Genomic DNA, 18,403 nt, shown 5'->3' with positions numbered 1-18,403 from the left:
ACTGAGCCATCTACCGACCCTTGTCCCGGTGTCTTTGATGCAGCTCATCAGACAGATCTGACTCTCAGGCTCCTCACCAGTGATGCTAATATTAACCTTGACTGTTTGGATCAGGTCATACAAAGGTGGAAGGTATCTCAATGGTAGTGTCATTACTTCTTTCTTTATAATTAACAGAGTTCTTGAGGGAGATATTGTCCCAAATGATGTAAACCTTCTGGTTCTCCCTAGACTTTGACCTGTCACTGTTGAACAGATTTTTGCCTGTGACAATATTTACTGCAGTGTCTGCCCATAGGACTTTCTACTTGCTCTACTCCCTTTCAAACTATTAATTTCAAATCTTCTGTGAGAAAAAACATTGTTTCTTCCCACTGCTATCTAATCACACACATCACTGTGACCTGGGTGCTTGCTATGGCAGGATATAATCCATTAAGTCATTATTTTCTAGTTCGTTGTTCCAGCTTTGGCATTGGTCTCTACATTTTGGACCTGCCTCTTTTCTATTTTGGATACTCCCTCTCAGGTTCTCCAAGATGTTCCAAGCTCACCTCCTATCTTCCAATGACCCAGACTTTAAATCAATCTCTTATCTGTGGTGCTTTGGAGCCTTTTTGAGAAGAATGGCATCAGAAGCCAGATCTGCACAGGGCACACTTGTTTCTGCCGGGCAGTGCTTTACTAGAGCCCCCTCAGCAGACAGGACTAGGAAAGCATGTGTGTACCTGCATTTCTTTACTCATGGGCGTGCACATGTAGCGAGGCCACAAGGCCATATTGAGGCCTCCAAGTCCAATATATCACTCAGATTCACTCAGGTCTTGTCCCCCTGACTACTTCTTTTTCTAAAAGGAGAAGTCATTACAGTAGTTGACTTCTTCCTTCAACTCTAGCATAAAGTGTTCTCAGAGTTGTTCACACACACCGCTGTCAGGCACAGGTTTACCCACTACAGCTCAGAGCGTGAACAGAGCCCTTGCTTTAGCCCTTGGTTAAAGAAAAGCTTCTCCTCTCAGCATCTGCTGTGATGACTTTCATCTGGGTTGTCCTTCTTCCTGCTGGTTCTGCGCTCACTTACATTCTCTGCTTGACTCTGACTGTTCACTTTGTGAGAGCCGCATAGGAAGCAAGGAGTGCGACACCACTGCTCACAGTTACAGTCCACCAGGGCGATCGCCTGTTGTCCCTGCTCCTGCTGTAGGTTAGTGTAGGCACTCCCTCTGCCACCGCAGGAAGCCCAGCCAGCTTCCTTGTGCTTCTCTTTCTCGTGGACAAATAAGCTGATGTGTTTTCTCGTGTTTTCCTTTTTCTTACACGGAGGGCAGGCACACCTTCATAGGTGTCCTCCTGCACCTTTCCTCCTATATTTGAACTCAACATCTAAAGCTTTTCCTTAATCAATGACTCAGCATACAAACACTGTGAGTTTTTTTTTTTTTTTTTTAAATAAAAGTTGACAGACCACATATAATATTTGGGGAACATTTCCCTGCCAAGCTGGGTGACTAAGTACCAATATTTCTGGAGTAGGACAAACTTGATCAAAGGAAAACTCAACCAGTCATTAATGGTACTTTGATCTCAGAGATAATTTGTGATATTCATTCAGAACAGGAGAATTAAACTAGAGTAGCAGGTTGTGATATTTCATAAGCTATACAAATTAACACAATAAATCATAGTAACAACTACTTAGTACACAAAAATATGTACATATGTGGATGTACACATATGCATATGAGAAGAGACCATGTTTCATGGCTACACTAAGTGGAGAACTTGCTTTGCTGAGTGCTATAGTTTTTCATTACTTTGAGCCTTCCTCTTGTTTAATATCAAGCTGTGATGCTGATTTTAGGGTGGTAGGGAGAGAGAGGCAGAGGACCAGCAATATTTAACAATCATAAGGTAAGGAGGTAGAGATGGCACCCTGGCCTGCATTCTCAAAGAGGCTGGAGCTGTTTCTTTGTTTGTTTTTAAATCTTCGCTGATTCTGAGTCAAGAGCTCCTCTGAAGCTAGCCCGAACTCAGACTGTCTTTCTTGTATTTATTTGTAGCTGAGAGAGACTAGAAATATCCAAGAACATCAAAAGCAAAATCTTTCTTTCCAGGTGTAGCTACCTAGACAGAAAAAACAAGACAAAAAAACCACCACCAACAAAAAACAAAAGAGGTTCTAACAACAGGACAAATGCAAAGTTCCAGGAAAGACCTAGGGGTGAGACGGCCATTACAGTGTCAAGATAATACAGGATCTGTTGACCTTTGTGCTGTGACTAGTCACACACACCTTCAGCATAAAAGATATCAATAATTCCAGTAGATGACTTGCTGTTGTTAAAGACGGCAATCCCAAGGACACTTTACAATCTAGTATCAAATCAGGCTTCTGGGTACCTGTCTACCTCTTGGGTAAAAAGAACTATACAGAAAGCCTGGTAGAGGGCACAGCCTGTGACCACTTCTGGACTCCAGCTAGTTCCTATGCCATTCACAGATTGCCAGTTCTCTGGGAAAGAGGACTGTTTGATGCTTTCTGCCTTCCTTCCTTTCTAAACTTCCTCTCCCAGGATGTGGCGTTACTGATCTTCAACTGTCAGTTTGGCTGGATTAAGAATCACTTCACTGTGTCTATAAGTGTATTTCCAGAGTGGTTTGGCTTGGCACATAAGACCTGGCATATATGCAGTCCGACACCCACAGGGACCCTCCGGGGAGCATAACAAGCACCATCATCTCTGCTCCACAGCACTGAACAACGTACTTCTAGACTCCTAGCCAGGTTCCCAATAAGCACATATTAAAAGGAATTACAATAGGTGAGCTGACATTTTGTACCAATAATATTGGGCAGATGATGTCAAACTTACAATTTGTGTTTTCCCAAATCAATTTGAGAAGTGAACCAAGCTAGGATTCTCCCAGGTGGCACTAGAGAAAGATTCCCTGAGGACAAAGAAAGCTTCCAACTGAAGGGATACATCCATGCTTAGAAGGAGTCCAGCCTTGGCTATCTGACTTCGGGACTCCAAGGGAAGGTAGCCCATAAGCAGCGTAGAACAGGATGCTGGTCACGGCTGCAGAGGCTCCACTAGACAGCACTGGCCCAACCTCCCAACCTCAAGCTGGTAGATTCCACGAAGAACAAAGGATGGTGGGAAAAGGTAGGCATGTACAGCAATGAACACCTGATTTGCTGACAAGTTTCCTCTTGAACAGGCCACTGATTTCTGTAAAAACTGCTCGGAAGCAGCAGTGCCCTTGAGGTGAAAGGAGAACTTGACTGTGCACCCTATAAAAATCTAAAAGGATTCTTCACGCTGCACGGAATAGAGTACAAGATTATCAGGATAGCATGTTTTTCCAATATTCTAAATATGCTGTATCTTCTATAAGTACAGTTTTTACAAAGAGGAGCAGGACCATTACAACACTAGGCAAGGGTTCCTTGCTCACTGACAACCTGACAGGCTGAAACTCATCACACCATCATAAGACATTTTTCATAATCTACAACCTATGGGTACTTTTCAGGAGGCAGCAGGGCACAGTAAGAACAAATACAAGCTCTGGGTTCCCCAAGTGAAGAGTCCGACCACAGAGAAAGCTTCTATCCACAGCTGAGGGCAGACCAAGAGAAAGACTGCAGAGAAACTGCTGAACAGCAGACCTGACCATGACCCATCTGTGTTTATTGCCAGGATTTCCCCTGACCTCTTGCCCTTAGCCACACAATTCAAAGAACAGCTTTGGCTTGCCTCTTGCATGACCTCAGAAATGTTTCCTGGTACAGACATCTGGGCAAATGTCAGAAGAGGAACAAATGACTTTGGCGTAGCAGGCATTCCTGTGCACTCCTGGGAAGGCGGTGAGATGCCATGTCCAGAGCAGATGCAGAGGGATGGACACTAAGGAACTTTAAGAAGATGACACAGTTCACAAGAACGGCTTTGAGGCCCAAGCCGGACATGTGGGGATTGGAGGAATGAGGGCATGCCAGGCAAGGAAGCTGACAAGGCTGACTCTTAAGAGAAAGAAAGCAAGGGTCAAATGGCGTTGATGTTGAGGGCACTGAGTTTCAGCTGGCAGCCTTTCTACTTTCTATTTACTTATTTATTTATTTATTTATTTATTTATTTATTTATTTATTTATTTATTCACTTATTTATTTATTTACTTATTTATTTACTTATTTATTTATTTATTTATGTTAATCAAGGATGCTCTCTGTTATTGTCTAGGGAAGATGGTGAAAAGTGTAATCACTACTCACACCCACCTTTTTTTAAAATAAAGTTTTATTGGAATAGAGCTGTGTTTACTAGCTAACATCTTATCTATGGCTGTGTCGTAACAGCTATGACAAATACTACCATAGGCCAGGAAAGTCTAAAGCTGTACTCTTGGACTTCTCATTGAAGTCTAGCTTTAGATCCAGGTCAAGAAGGGTGTGTGTGTGTGTGTGTGTGTGTGTGTGTGTGTGTGTGTGGTCTCACAACATGTGATGTCTCTCCTACCTATTAAATTAAGGAAAAGAAGACAGGGCACTTAATCGCAAGGAGGAGGTAAGAACTCATTGTTGTACCAACAGGCACCAGAATTCCTTTAGAGAGAGAAGTGCTTGAGGAGATTTTTCGGTTTGGAAGCCTCTCAAGATACAGAAGCATCTGCAGAGAAAGGGGGAGAAATCTGGGCTCTGGGTAGGAAGCAGAGCTGGAAGAGAGGTACTTTGGTGAACGTGTGTGAGAAGGGCTAAAAGACACTGTTAACAGTCCTATGGATACTAAGAAAGGAGTTTTTCAAAGCTATTGCTGTTTAGACAGATCTCTGGTTCTCTCCTGATGTGTGCGTAAAGGCTGGCAGGCTGGCTGCACCCCTCCCCTGCCTTTTCTGCATGAATCAAAGCACAGCTCTCCCCTGCCTAGCTGAAGCTCACCACGGACATAGAAGCTCAGGAAGCACAAAGGTGGACGATACTTAGGGGCTCACAGCAAGCCAAAGGAGGCGGGACTGGCACTAGAGAACCCTCCTGGGCTCTCTGGATCTCTACTCAACCTCGCAACAATGGCCGTGCTGCAGGCTGGCTCCAGCAGCTTCTAGAAGAGTCTGCCTCACCCTTTCCCCTCAGCAGGAAAAAGAGGGACTGAAAATGTAAGTCATGGGTATGTGGCTGGTTCCTTACTGTTCCCATAACCTACCACTTGGATATATATAGGCATCAGCAAGCTCAGTGGCAACTAACAAACAGCAGTTTCTCCTGAAAGAAAACATTCCAGAACTATTTATTTCAATGACAGATGTTTCTAGGTTGCCTGTCTAAGCCCTTCCCTTCTAAGGCCATCTTGGCAGAGCAAGGGAAAGGTAGGTAGGCTGAAAGTGCCCCCACAGTCCACAGCTCGGGACTGCAGGAGTTTCTGGAGTCCCTGGTACCAAACACTAGTGATGCTGCCAAGTAGCCGAGTCTCACCAACCACAGCATCCATTTTTGAAGGGGACAAAGGCAGGGCCCTGCCGGTATACTATTGTTTGGGTCAGGGACTCTAATACTGAGTTGTTAACTGAACTATCACACATTCCTCAGCCAAAATGACCAGGAGCATCTCGAAAAGGGACCACAGACAGAGGTGGTTTCTGCAGTGTGAGTATAAGCATCAGAACAATGGCAGCGTTCAACAGTTCAAACCACAGTACAAACTCTGAGTCACCCACCTTAGAAATAAGATCCACTGAATGTGACAAACAGCCCTTAAAATTAAAATGATCAGAAAATATATTTAAAATACGATTTATACCTAGAGCTATGAGTGATGAACTTCTTAGCCTATATAAAAGACATGCTTTGAAATGTTAATTAGCAAGTATGTATATGCAAATAAATGTGCTCACACACATATACACGTGGGCACACATATACAGAGGTCTGTAAAGGCGATGATGATGCTCTATATCACATTGTAGTGGGGAGTAAGATGTGGATTAGAATATATTTTTGATTTTACTCATATCTATATTAATAAATTGTCATAAACACAAATATACGTTAAAGGCAAACCTTTGGATTTTATCTTACCAATAGTGGTGCTGAATGAAAAGCTTGTAAAAACTGACTGGAAGAATTGGAGCACACCTGCAATCTCAACTCTTCGGTGGCCAAGCAGGTGAGGATCATGAGTTCAAGAATGGTGTGGGCTACACAGTGAGTTACAGGACAGGCTGGGTAACAATAGGATCCTGTCTCAAGAAACTAAACAAAAGAAGCAAGAAAACTATCATAATGAATGGCATTGGTCTTTTTGACCCTCAGTGGGTCATGATGACAAAGCCCAGCCCAGGCATTTTCTCTAGGCCTATGAAAGCAAGCCTGGCCCTAACAGACGGTAGAGAATGCTCTGGCAAGCTTAGAGTAACTACAGCCTGGGAAGGCCAGAGATTGCTAACTTCTCCGACTCTTTATTTCCTCATTTGAGGAGATAGAGCTGAATAAAACTGAATTTGAATTCCACTGCCAAAATTTGGAACTAATCAATAGACTGATCAAAGAACCAAGAGATGCTCTTTGTCTCTACTTTGAAAACTCCAGCTTCATAAGGCATCTTTCCCCGACACCTGCAGAATATTAGCATTACTTCCTGGGAATGCTAGAATGTTATCCTTATAGAGCTAAGATGTTTTCTCTTCCTTTTAATTATAGTTGCTAATTATATTTTAGTTACTAATTATTATTTTAAATTAAATATAATTTAATTATATATATGTGTGTTCATATTTCCTCAAGTTCACTTTGGAAACAGGTGATAAAACAACTTGCTAAAAAGTTCTAACTTGCCTAGTACCTGCCCTTGAGAGTCAAAGATGACACCTAGACATCAAGTTTTGTATTGAAATTCCCAGTGAGGAAGAATATGAACTCAGAAGATTGATGGTTCCATTCTGTTGGAACAAGGGAAAGAAAACAGGGAATTGTAAGCAAACTGCTAACAAGCTAAGAGCAGAAGTAGGAGGAGCAGAGAGCCTGATAAGGGAACATCTACCGCACAGCAGACACTAGGTACTATCTTGCTTACTTATGTTATTTAATGCTCAGGAAAGCCAGCAGTCATAGGTATCACTCCATTTAATAAACAGAAATGAAACCTGTGAAGGACAAAATATGGATTGATGAGTTGGTGTGATAACTCAGTGGGTAAAAATATTGCCATGCAAATATGAGGACCTGAGTTGGTATCCTTACAACCCACATAAAAGCTGGGATGCTGAAATAGGAGGTGGAGACAGGAGGATACCTAGCAACGTGGTGCACAGTAATGAGCAGCAAGAGGCCCTTTCCAAACAAGGTGAAACTGACACACAAAGTGTCCTCTACCCTCCACACGAGTGCTGTGGCATTCGTGCTGTGTTAATTACTCATCTATTGCTACGATAAAACAATGTGACAAGGGCAACTTATAGAATAAAGAGTTTATTGAGGGTTATAGTTCAGAGGGTGAGTCTGTGGCCATCATGGTGGAGAGCAATGAAGCAGGCAGGCAGACATGGCGCAGGAGCAGCAACCGAGAGCTTACACCTTGATCACAAGCAAGAAAGAGGGCAAGCTAACTGGTTTTTGAAGTCTTGAATCCCAGCCCTGGTGATACACCTTCTTCAACAATTTCACACCTCCCAATCCTCCTTGGGTCAGCAGTATGAAACTTCTAGAGTGACAATATCACCAGGTACCTTCTCTTGCCTAGCTCTGCAACCCTCTTTAGCAAGACTAAATATGAAGTGTTAAGATCATCACCTGTCTTTCCTCCTACCCACCCGCTGGGCTGCTGCTGTCCACGAATAGTTAGTAGTGCTTCCTACACAGTTCTTCAACCCTGCTGGCAAGAACCATTCAGCACAAGGCTTCTTGGGCTAAGTGTAGTTAGACCATTAGCAGTGAGAAGGCTCTGCCTGTGTACTGAGGTCCTACAGGGCACTGGTGCAGTGGTGCATGCTTACACAGATGATTTTACTACAGTCTTTCCACAATTCTGTGACAGTCAGCAATGACCCATTTTATAGATGTCAATAAGAGAATTAAGTGACCCACCCAAGATCATTAATTTAGCAAACAGAGGGTGTCATCTTTAAGAGTTTCTAACTCCAAGTGACACCCTTTTATAATGTAACTAACAGGGAGGAAAAAGATAACAAGGCTAAGGTTCCTCCCTGTCCCATAACTGTTTGCATTCCAGAAAAGTAGACAGTAACCTCTGAGTTCTTTCTGGTCCATCTTTTGCTTTAGATATTGCTAGCATATAGTGTAACTCACTAGTTAACTACAAAGGAATCAGATGGTTACATGTATTAGTGAGGGAAGAATGTATTTAACTCTTGATACTGAGCAGGCTTCTAGGATGTGCTAAGAGCTAGACAGACGCCTGACTTTCCCAGTCTTTACAAGAGCTTGGATTTGAGATGTGCCTAGCTCTACAGAGCAGATAACCAGTGAAGCCCCAGGAAACAATGGAAGCCCATGTGTGGAGAGTGCGGGATGAGAGTAAACTGTAGAACCAAGGGACCCTTCCTAGTCTACCTAGTAAGCCTTAGTAACTGAGGGTTAATAAGAACAAGTCAGCTGTATAGAGCCACCCCCAGGGGAGGCAGGAATGCCAACTCAGACTTTCCTAAGATTGTACAGGGCAGCTAACTGACTTAGATGGTTAGATTCTATACTTAGTTCAGCACTACATTCACCCCCAAGTAGCTCAAAGGCAGACCACACAGCATACCTGTGTCAGAGTTTACAAAACAGCTTGGCTAAGTGCTCCAATTTTCTGAAAGACTCTTCAGCAATGTGTATGTCTGTGTATGCACACATGTGACATGTGTACATGTGACATGGAGGGTGGAGGAAGTAAAGAGAAACACTTTTGATTCTTTTTTTGTCTTTGTTCATTGAATTCTCATAGGTAAGGGCAGGACTCTGTGGCAGATGCAGTGACCAAGGCAGTTCACAGGAAGTGATGTCTTTGGAACTCTCTTGTTTGTGGGACAAATGGTCTCTACCCCATCACCATAGCTGTCCTCCCTTTATTTTTAGGAATCTCTTTTGAAACTGTCCTCATGCCAGAAATGATCACATCATTTCTCTGAATTGTCCTCTGAGGAGAAATTTGTCTGCCATTCTTAGAACACTCGGGATGCTCTCAGTTTGCCCCATATTACTGGTCTCTTGGATAGTCAACCTACTCTGGGCTCTTAGATTCCTTTGCTAGCTTTAAACATCACCCCATAGCTTCTGACTGTAATGTAAAAAGCAGAAAACCAGCAGCCCTGGGCCTATTTCTTGCAAGTACCCTTGCTGATAAGGGCTCTTCTAGAACCTACTTTCATTGACAAAGGACACAGACTCCCTTCCAGCTCTCTAATAAGACCCTCTAGGAAACAAAAGACTGGGACAGTGTAGTTCTCATATGTAGCAGGGATGCTGCTTATGAGGGGCTGCAACAAGTGTGCCATTCTTTCTCTTCCTTTCCTTCAAAGGAAGAGACTAAGGTCCACAAAGAGTCATTGTGACTAGGCCACAGCCCAAGTCCTGATTTTGTTTAACCCTTTTTGTCTAAGAATACAATGTAAACAACCAGTAGAGAACCTGATATATATATATATATATATATATATATATATATATATATATAGATATAGATATATAGATATATAGATATATCTGATATATAGACACATTAGATATCTAGAGAGGTGACAGAATGACAGGGCATGCCATGTTACTTGCTGTTTTAAAATTAATAACAAGCATGCTGAGTGTTGAGGCACATGCCTATAATACTAACACTTACAGTCCTTAGTTCAGAGCCAACACTGACTACACAGTGAGACTCTTGTCTCAAAAACCCAAAACTACAAAAAAGTGCACAAAAATCCATGTTCCCATTAGAGAATAAATATATGCCATAGTGTGCCTCCTCTACAAGCACTGATGGAAAGCAAGAGGGACCCATCTCTAAACCCTCAGCTCACGTATTCTCATGACTACTTCTCATTTGCTATGGACTCTTACATCACACACACACACTTATGCACACACGCACCACTGTGAGTAACTTTCCACAAGTTACCTTTTATCTATTCTTATAATTTTTAGACCTATCCATTTTGATCCGTCCAAATTTGTTTATTCATTTAAACTATTAACTAGTACACTCCAGAATATAAGACTATCAAAACACATGACAATATGCTTCTCAGCTTATTTCTGGTGAAGAGTTGCCCAAGTGTGTTCTGAGTGGCAAAGAAGTGTAATTAATGTCTGCTGACACTTAGGTCAGACAGCAGGTTAGTGAGTGTGGTAAGAAGACTGTCACCACACCGCATGATGTAAAAAATGCCAGGCCAGTTGATTCATTACACTTGATTCATAGCAAGTGACACAGAGAAAATGCAGGTATCAGTCCAGACCAACTGAAATGGCCTTCTATTCCTGGAAGAGAGCACACACACACACACACACACACACACACACACTACAGACCAAGTGGAAAAGCGTGTGCTGACCAGATGAAGATGAACACAAGACATCCCTTCTCTGAATTAGAAAGTGAGGGTTACATTCCCACTTTAGAATGAGAGGATAAGCTCTGCTTTCAGGGGTCCCTTCTTTGATTCTATTGCCTCTGAAATTCTAGGAGCAACAGTGCCTGTTAGCCTGCGACTGAGCCGGGTATGCAGGAGAAATTAGGAGAAAGAAGAAACACGGAGTGGGAGAACGCTAAATCACTTGTTCTCAGAAGTCTGAGGAGAGATCTGTGCATGAACTGAATCTGTCTTCTTAGGTGGCTGGAGCAGGAAGCATTTGCTTTGTGAAGATATGAGGATCTTGATCCAGCATTTTATCTGGGTATTTATTATCTCCTCATTGGAGCCTGGTCTGTTATGGGGGTTCAGTGAGTCATTAGGGATTTGTGAATGATAAATTTGATGAATTTTTGTTAAAACCTGCCCCTCATCAAATTAGGATCTGAAAAGAGGTACAGTAAGTGAAAGCACACTTGAATGTTTGCTATCACAGCTGTTAGCATGGCTACCACAGAGGTGTCATTATTAATCAAAGGTCCCACTGCCCTCTGTGAACCTAACAGGGACAGGAACTGCTTTGACTTCTGCTTTAATGTAACAGCAAACCAAGCCTCTGGCTCTCACCCAGGCTACAACTCCCTTTCCCATCCTGTCCATGTTCTTTGGACCAGAGCCATCTGGACACTCTGCAGATTACCATTTGTCACATGACTTGCTCCTGGGAATTGAGTTTCATCAAGGAAGGACTTTAGCAAGTGCCAGGTCATCAGTATAGGAGTTTTAAGAGAGCATCCAGTTTAGACAGTATGAGGACCAACAGTCAATGCTTTCACCTGTGATCTCTCCCATGCTTAGAAGGAAGTCAGCACAGAGTACAGACCAAGATGATACTGGAAGATGATCACCTGATTCTAGCTAGTCCCTCTGCCTAGCCCTTTCCATTTTCTGACAGTCTATGTATCTGACTTGAAGGTGTCATCCTTTCCTAAGTTTCTGCATTAGCTTTTAAATTCCTGTCCCTACATGGTTCACAATACTGACATGGAGAGAGGGTGTTCAGGTGGCCACAATGCCTTTGGTTATGCTGGGAAGCTGTTCTGAGGCCATCTCTGACACCATAGGGGCTGCAATCAGCTAATGTCTCTAATACTTTATCAGAACTGGGGCCCAATACTAACTTTTGAAAAGTTGAAATAAGTTGTCTTGATGAAGTGCTCCATAGAGCCTGGTGTCTAGCCAAGATGGCACAGCACAGACAGTGAAGACAGGAGACACCCCACACCTCACTTACTCCTTTTCTGATTTAGAAAGACTTCTTTTCCTTCCTCCTATCAGATCCTTCACACTTTGAAGAGATCTTGAAAAACCTTCTTCAAGTCTCTGGGACCCATTTCATTTGCTGGTACAATAATATGAAATTACTAGCTACTTCTGTGGCCTAGGCTCCTTTGCAAAACTATAAAACCCTTACATCACTGCATTTCTCTCTGCTTCTACCTGTACACAGATCTAGACCCATGGGAGTTTAGGACACTGTGTGTGCACATGCATGTGTGTGTGTGTGTGTGTGTGTGTGTGTGTCTGTGTCTGTCTGTCTGTCTGTCTGTCTGTCTTTTCTACTTCCTGACCCCAGAGAGGTAGCAAACATAATACCAAGAGGATTTACAGCTAAAGGGTGTGCCCTTTTAGATGCTCAGCACTTTTGACTTTTTTTTTACCACCTGCAACAGCCAAATGATGAAAATCTATACTTTCTATATAGCTTCTAAAGAGCAAGCAGTTCTAGAGGCTAATTCAAGATAAATACTTGCTCTGCCAACTAGTTTTATGTCAAGTTGATGCAAGCTTGAGTTATCTGAAAGAAGGAAACCTCAATTGAGAAAATGCCTTCATAACTTTCGGCTGTAGGGCATTTTTTTGATTAGTGATCAATGGAGGAGGGACCATTCCATTGTGGGTGGTGCCATGCCTGGGGTGGTGGTCCCAGGTTCTATAAGAGAGTAGGCTAAGCACAACATGGGAAGTAAGACAGTAAATAGCACCCTTCCATGACCTCTGTATCATGTCCTGCTTCCATGTTCCTGTCCTGTTTGAGTTCCTGCCTTGACTTCCTTTGATGATGGACTATGATGGACCCAAATTGCTTTTGGTCATAATGTTTCATCACAGCAACAGAAACCCTAATATACTTGCCCAGGACAATCTGCTGAACCCTAACCTTGGAGCCACCATTTGTATCTACTGGAAAGAAGTTAGGCCTGAAGCACAGCAGAAGTCTCCTCCTATAGATTAGTTCTGTCCCAGCAGCTCTGGACTTCTGGGCATGGGACTTAGATAAGTCAGAGTTGTCTACACTCCTATTTTTTTAGGCTGTTCAGGGTCACCTACTGCATACTCCTAACCCTGGGTATTAAACACTGCCTCTATATAATTCTTAGAATTCTCTTGACAGCGCGGGTTGAAGTATAGAGTTGAACTTGCATTGGACTGAACACCATAGCAAGTACAACTGAGGCTGTGTCTCACAGGATGCAATGCAAACACAGTCCTTAGCTCTTTCTGATCCAGCCCAGCTCCTGTCCCAACTATATGGCAGATACTTTCACTGCTCTGCCGTGAGCAATTTGAGGGCATGTCAGTTTTCTTAGCTCTGTGGTGGGAGTGAAGGGGCTCAGTAGGGCTGCTGACTTGGGATTGCGAGCACCATAGAAAGTTAGTGTCCTGGCCCAGCTCTGAGGGCCTGGTAACAAACATCTCTCACCTCCCGTGCTCACCCTGCTTTCTTTCCCAAGGTTAGCTCCAGGATCTGGCTCATGTGGCGCTGGTCTACAATCTCGTGTAGTGCTTCTTCAACCCTAGCAGGCAAATAATGGGTGGAAAGGCTCAGTCACAGGAGATTGGACTGTTTACAGTTGGCCAGGCCAAGATTAGTGTGAGCACAACATATGCCAGGTTCATTGGAAGTTACATTTCCCTTTTGTTTACACATTGTAGAGGAGAAGACCAGAAGGGGTGGGGGAGCAGGTGACCTCCTGTTAACCTCGCTGTCTGCTAGAGGCTGCTGCCCTCACCTCTGAATGAACTTTCAGATTATCTCACACAAGATTCACCTTGCGCTGAACTTGTACGCCTGCTCTGAAGGCCTCAGTCACGTAGCTGTGATTAAACATTACAGAGTGGCCATAAATTTACAGAAGTATTATTGTGGTTTGCTTTCCTTTCTTCTTTGGGAGAGGAAGAGAGCAATGGGTTTGGAACAGTGGGGGAATTTAAAAAAGGAAGTCCACAGTCAAACAAACAGTTCCTTTCTGCAGTTCTGAACAAAGAAGAAAATAAGGCATAGGTGTCCCAGAAAGAAAGGGAGAAACATTTGGTCAGGAGAGAAGTCAGAGCTCTAGAGGGCTGCAAAGCCCTATACTTAGCAGCAGAGTCATGGTGCTCGAGGTCCTATCTCTAGACAACCTCAAAGTATACAGGGGACACACAGACTGGTCTGCCCTGAAAGTAGAAAGAGAGGGAGAGAGAGAGAGAGAGAGAGAGAGAGAGAGAGAGAGAGAGAGAGAGAGAGAGAGACAGACAGACAGACAGAGACAGAGAGAGATAGAGAGAGACAGAGAGACAGAGACAGACAGAGACAGACAGAGAGACAGAGAGAGACAGAGAGAGACAGAGAGACAGAGACAGACAGAGAGAGAGACAGAGAGAGACAGAGACAGAGACAGAGAGAGACAGAGACTTTCCCTTGGGCGTGTTACATGGTTCAGGCAAGTGACAGGGAGAGAGGAGGCTGCAAGATTTTTTTTTTTTTTTGATTTAAGCTGCTACAGAAGACGAAGAAGCCCAACATCTGGGACATTTCAGCCTAGATGGGACAACGTTCTAGAGGAAACACCCAAAGCTGACCCATAACTCAAGAATACTTATTTTTGTGATTCACTGTTGTTATGCTTAAAGTAGAAAAAAAGTATCTCACTGAAAGTTTGCTAACTGCTCTAGAATTCCAAAGCCAAGAGGTTCCTACAACCAGCCTGTGTTGCTCATGAGACAATGAGACCTCTACAACGATTTGATCCAAAAGAACTGTAAAAGGTGGTCAGGAAGCCCAGACTGAGGTGACAGGAACTGGCCAGCAAAGCTACCTTTGCAATGAGTTGTCCTGTGTCTGGTTACTTCCATGGCAGTGACAGGGGATAAAGAAACACACTGTTTCCACAGCTGGCGAGGCAGTGCCCAGCAAAGCCCAGACAGGGTCTGTCTACATAAGGAAGGAAGTCAATGGCATGGTCTTGCCTTTCCGAAAGATCTTTCACTTCTGGGAAGATCCAGGAGTCTCCACCAGGAGTCCACCAGGAGTCAGACACTGGGCTAGGAAGTGCTCAGGCACTGTCTGATATACAGAGCTGTGGCATGCAGCAAGATGGCCATGGTGTAGGGATGTTTGGGAGGTAGATTTAAGTTAAGTGCAGGAGTTCTGAGGTCAAGCTCTGTTCCGAGGAAATTACACAGGTGGAGGCAGGGATACGGGAACCTGGAGAGGCTGAGGGCAGGCAGGGTGCTGTGATGCAGCAGGCAGCCTCAAGTCAGGCAAATAATCACACAAACACGCTGCCAAGGGCACAGAGACGGGCTTCGTGAGGCAGCTAGACGCTGGCAGGCATACATGTAAGGAGGAAAAGGCAGCCAGTGGCAAAGAGAGCTAGGAAATAAGACTAGACTTTGGGTGAGAACGTGGAGGAAAAGGCCAATAAAATTGATGTTTGTTGAGTGCCAAAGTGGACCAGGGACTACACCATTAACATATAGCACCATGTACTGTAAGTACAGCCACACAGACTTAATCATGACACAGTGACTGAGCATTTGCAATTTAGGCGAATGCTGAGTATCACACTGCTAGTAAGCAGAAGTCAGAATTTGCCCCCCGGGCACATGTGATTTGATGCATAGGTAAATCTAAGAATTCTGAAAACAGAATTAATGGTACACTAAAGTTCATGTCAGTCAGACTAAGCTCCCCCATGACCTCCACGTGTGTAAGTGGAAAGCGTTCTCACACAGGTCTGTCCTGTTTTTCCCTCACCACTGATAATACCGTAAATCAGAGAACCTGAGTATTTCCTGTCTGCAGCCTCTAGAATAAATGTCAGCGATTTCAGAACCAAGGCTCACACTGTGAGACCTTAATATACTGTGTCGAAAGTCCTAGAAACTTAAAAAAAAAAAGAGTTCTTGATATTCTACTGCTTCTGTGTTTCTTCTTTCATTAAAACTATTATTTTCTTGTGCATTTCTATAAAAATGTACGTGTTTAAAAAAATTAGAAAACCTTTTAACACAAAAGCATAACGGGAAATGATCAGCCATAATTTTATCTCCAGAGAATAGTAAATGTCAACAATTTCATCTCTGCCTTTTAAGAATTTTTTTCTTACCCAAAATAGAGTACATTGTATATGCTGGCAAATGCTGATTCCCTGAACATACCATGCCATTCAATGCAGGGGGACAGTGAAGCACGGGTGCCCTTTCACACGCGTGTAGACGATGAGGAGGGGTGCACTCTGTGTACACATTGTAGATTATCTTTCTTCATCATTTGGAAAGATTCAGGTCATTTGTTTTTAATGGCTATCTAAACTGAACACATCCATTTTGGATGGATTTTGCCCCCGGTCCTTTCCTCTATTATCTATGGATAGAAATGTGTAAAATATATCGTTGTATATTTCTTTGGCGTGGTGCAGGCCGAGTGCTCAGAGCAGTGCCTTTCAGACAGCTGTTCTGGACAAATTCGAGCAGCACTGGTGACTAACAGTGGCGATACCGTCCTCGGAGCAGGGCTTGAAGTCAGAGGCTGGGCTGCTATTGGTCACCCATTAGCAGGTGTCATGGGTATTTTGGAACAGAAAAACTATGTCTGTTAGAAATACCGGAGGGGCACACTCAGAAAAGCTTTAGGAATATAATCTCATTCTACCAGGAGATCCTGTGCTTCCTTCTTTTCTTAGGTCACAAATGTAAGTAACAGTCATGAGAACAAATTGTAAATACCTGACACACTGAAAAGACAGTTCCAGCTGCTGTAATTAAGATGGGCTTTATGGCTTGTAAAATGTTTTCAAATGTCTGTCTGCACTTTTAAGCAGGAATACCACCTAAATTATTTGCTGTGAAACTTTATACTTTCAAATAGTACAGTAAGGATGGCTCGGCTACAAAGTTACCAAAGATGCTTATATCGACTCTCCCCACCCCATGTTATACGGCCTAGACTAGCCTCAAATGCACTATATGGCCCAACTGAACCACATTCTCCACTGCCCTGCCTCAGTTTCCTGAGTGCTGGGATTATAAGGGTGTGTCACCACACCCAATAAAATGGCAGATCTCATTCCAGTCCCTTCCTAGTCCCTTAGACCTGAGCTCCACACCTCAGAATGGAATCCTGGAGGAGGGGAGCTTCTTGCAGCTCACCACCTTCCCCGCACATCTTTTGGTTGTTCTTTCACTAGGAAACTTTCGTTTCACTATAGACATTAAGCAGCACCATTTTCTTTATTCTGTCCTTGCAGCCGCAGGTTTTCCCTCTCTTCTCCCTAGAAATGCTGATCAAATGAACACAAAGGCAGGGAGTTGTAGGCACCCTTGTTCATGGAAGCCTGGAAACATTTTCAGTTACCCAACTTTGCTCCCCCCATCAATGTAAGCAGTAACAAATACAGTAAATTACTGCCTGCTACTCTAAATAAATTCTTTTTTCAAATTTTAGATTTCTAGGAAAGCAATTCTTGGACTTCCCTAAAATTCTCTTAGGTCTCTTCCTTACTACCAGGAAATGTGAGTGCTCTACTACGTTAGGAAGTAAATGTGTTTCCACCAAAGACCCGTGCTGTGCACACAGAAGGAGAGAACAGTGGGATACAGTTGTATGTCTCCCTGGCGTGGCACCAATGATGCAGGTCTACATTTGAGAACCCTACGGCTCAGTAAGCGCTGGGATACTGGTAAGCACCTGACACTTTTACTTGCATTAGTCAGGGTTCTCTAGAGGAACGTAACTGAGAAAGAGAGAAAGAAGGAGTGGAGGAGAAATTTATTAGAGTGTCTTACAGGCTGCGGTCTAGCTAGTCCAACAAGGACCGTCTACCAATAGAAAGTCCAGGAATTCAGTAGCTGTTCAGTCCCCAAGGTCTGCCTCAGATGTCTCAGCTGGTCTTTAGTATATATTGGAATCTTGAAGAAATAGGCTCTAATATCAGGGAATTAATGAACTCACCAGCAAGGAGGATAAGCAGGCAAAGGGCAAGCATTTCCTTCTTCTAGGTCCTTTATAGAGGCTACCATCAGAATGTGTGGCCCAGATCTAGGACAGATATTCTTACCTCAAAAGACCTAGACTTAGGTTGTGCCGTCCCACTTCAAGTGACTTAATTAAGACAAATACCTCACATACCTCACAGGTGTGTCCAGACACTTAGTTTTAGTTAATTCCACATGTAGCCAATTTGACAACCAATATTACCTATCACACTTGCCAAGAGCCATACTCCAGACAATCTCTCTAGGTGTGTGTGTGTATGTGTGTGTGAGACATTGGTCTTCAGTAAAACATACTAAGATGATTGTGAAGCCAAGGCTGATCGGAGACTTCTGAGCTCCTTTCTACATTCTCAGTGCTGGGACCAGACCCAGTCATGCACAGTTGGTAACGGGACCCAGGGCTTTATGGATGCTGGTCAGGTGCTCTACATGCTCAGCCCCAGTGAGAACATCGTTGTTCTGTGGCTCTTCCTGTCCAAAAGGATGCACCCTGTGGGGCTCCTGGGCATCATTTATGTGG

At 43.5% G+C, this 18,403-nt stretch overlaps 1 protein-coding gene across 1 annotated transcript in view; it reads right to left on the bottom strand.

The window, feature by feature from the left end:
• EXOC6B (exocyst complex component 6B) overlaps window positions 1-18,403 on the bottom strand; it is a 409,205-nt gene that overhangs the window by 7,364 nt on the left and 383,438 nt on the right. The window lies entirely within an intron of this gene.

Source organism: Micromys minutus, assembly GCF_963924665.1.
Source record: "Micromys minutus genome assembly, chromosome: 18".
Lineage (NCBI taxonomy): Eukaryota > Metazoa > Chordata > Mammalia > Rodentia > Muridae > Micromys > Micromys minutus.
This window is presented reverse-complemented; position numbering and strand designations above follow the sequence as displayed.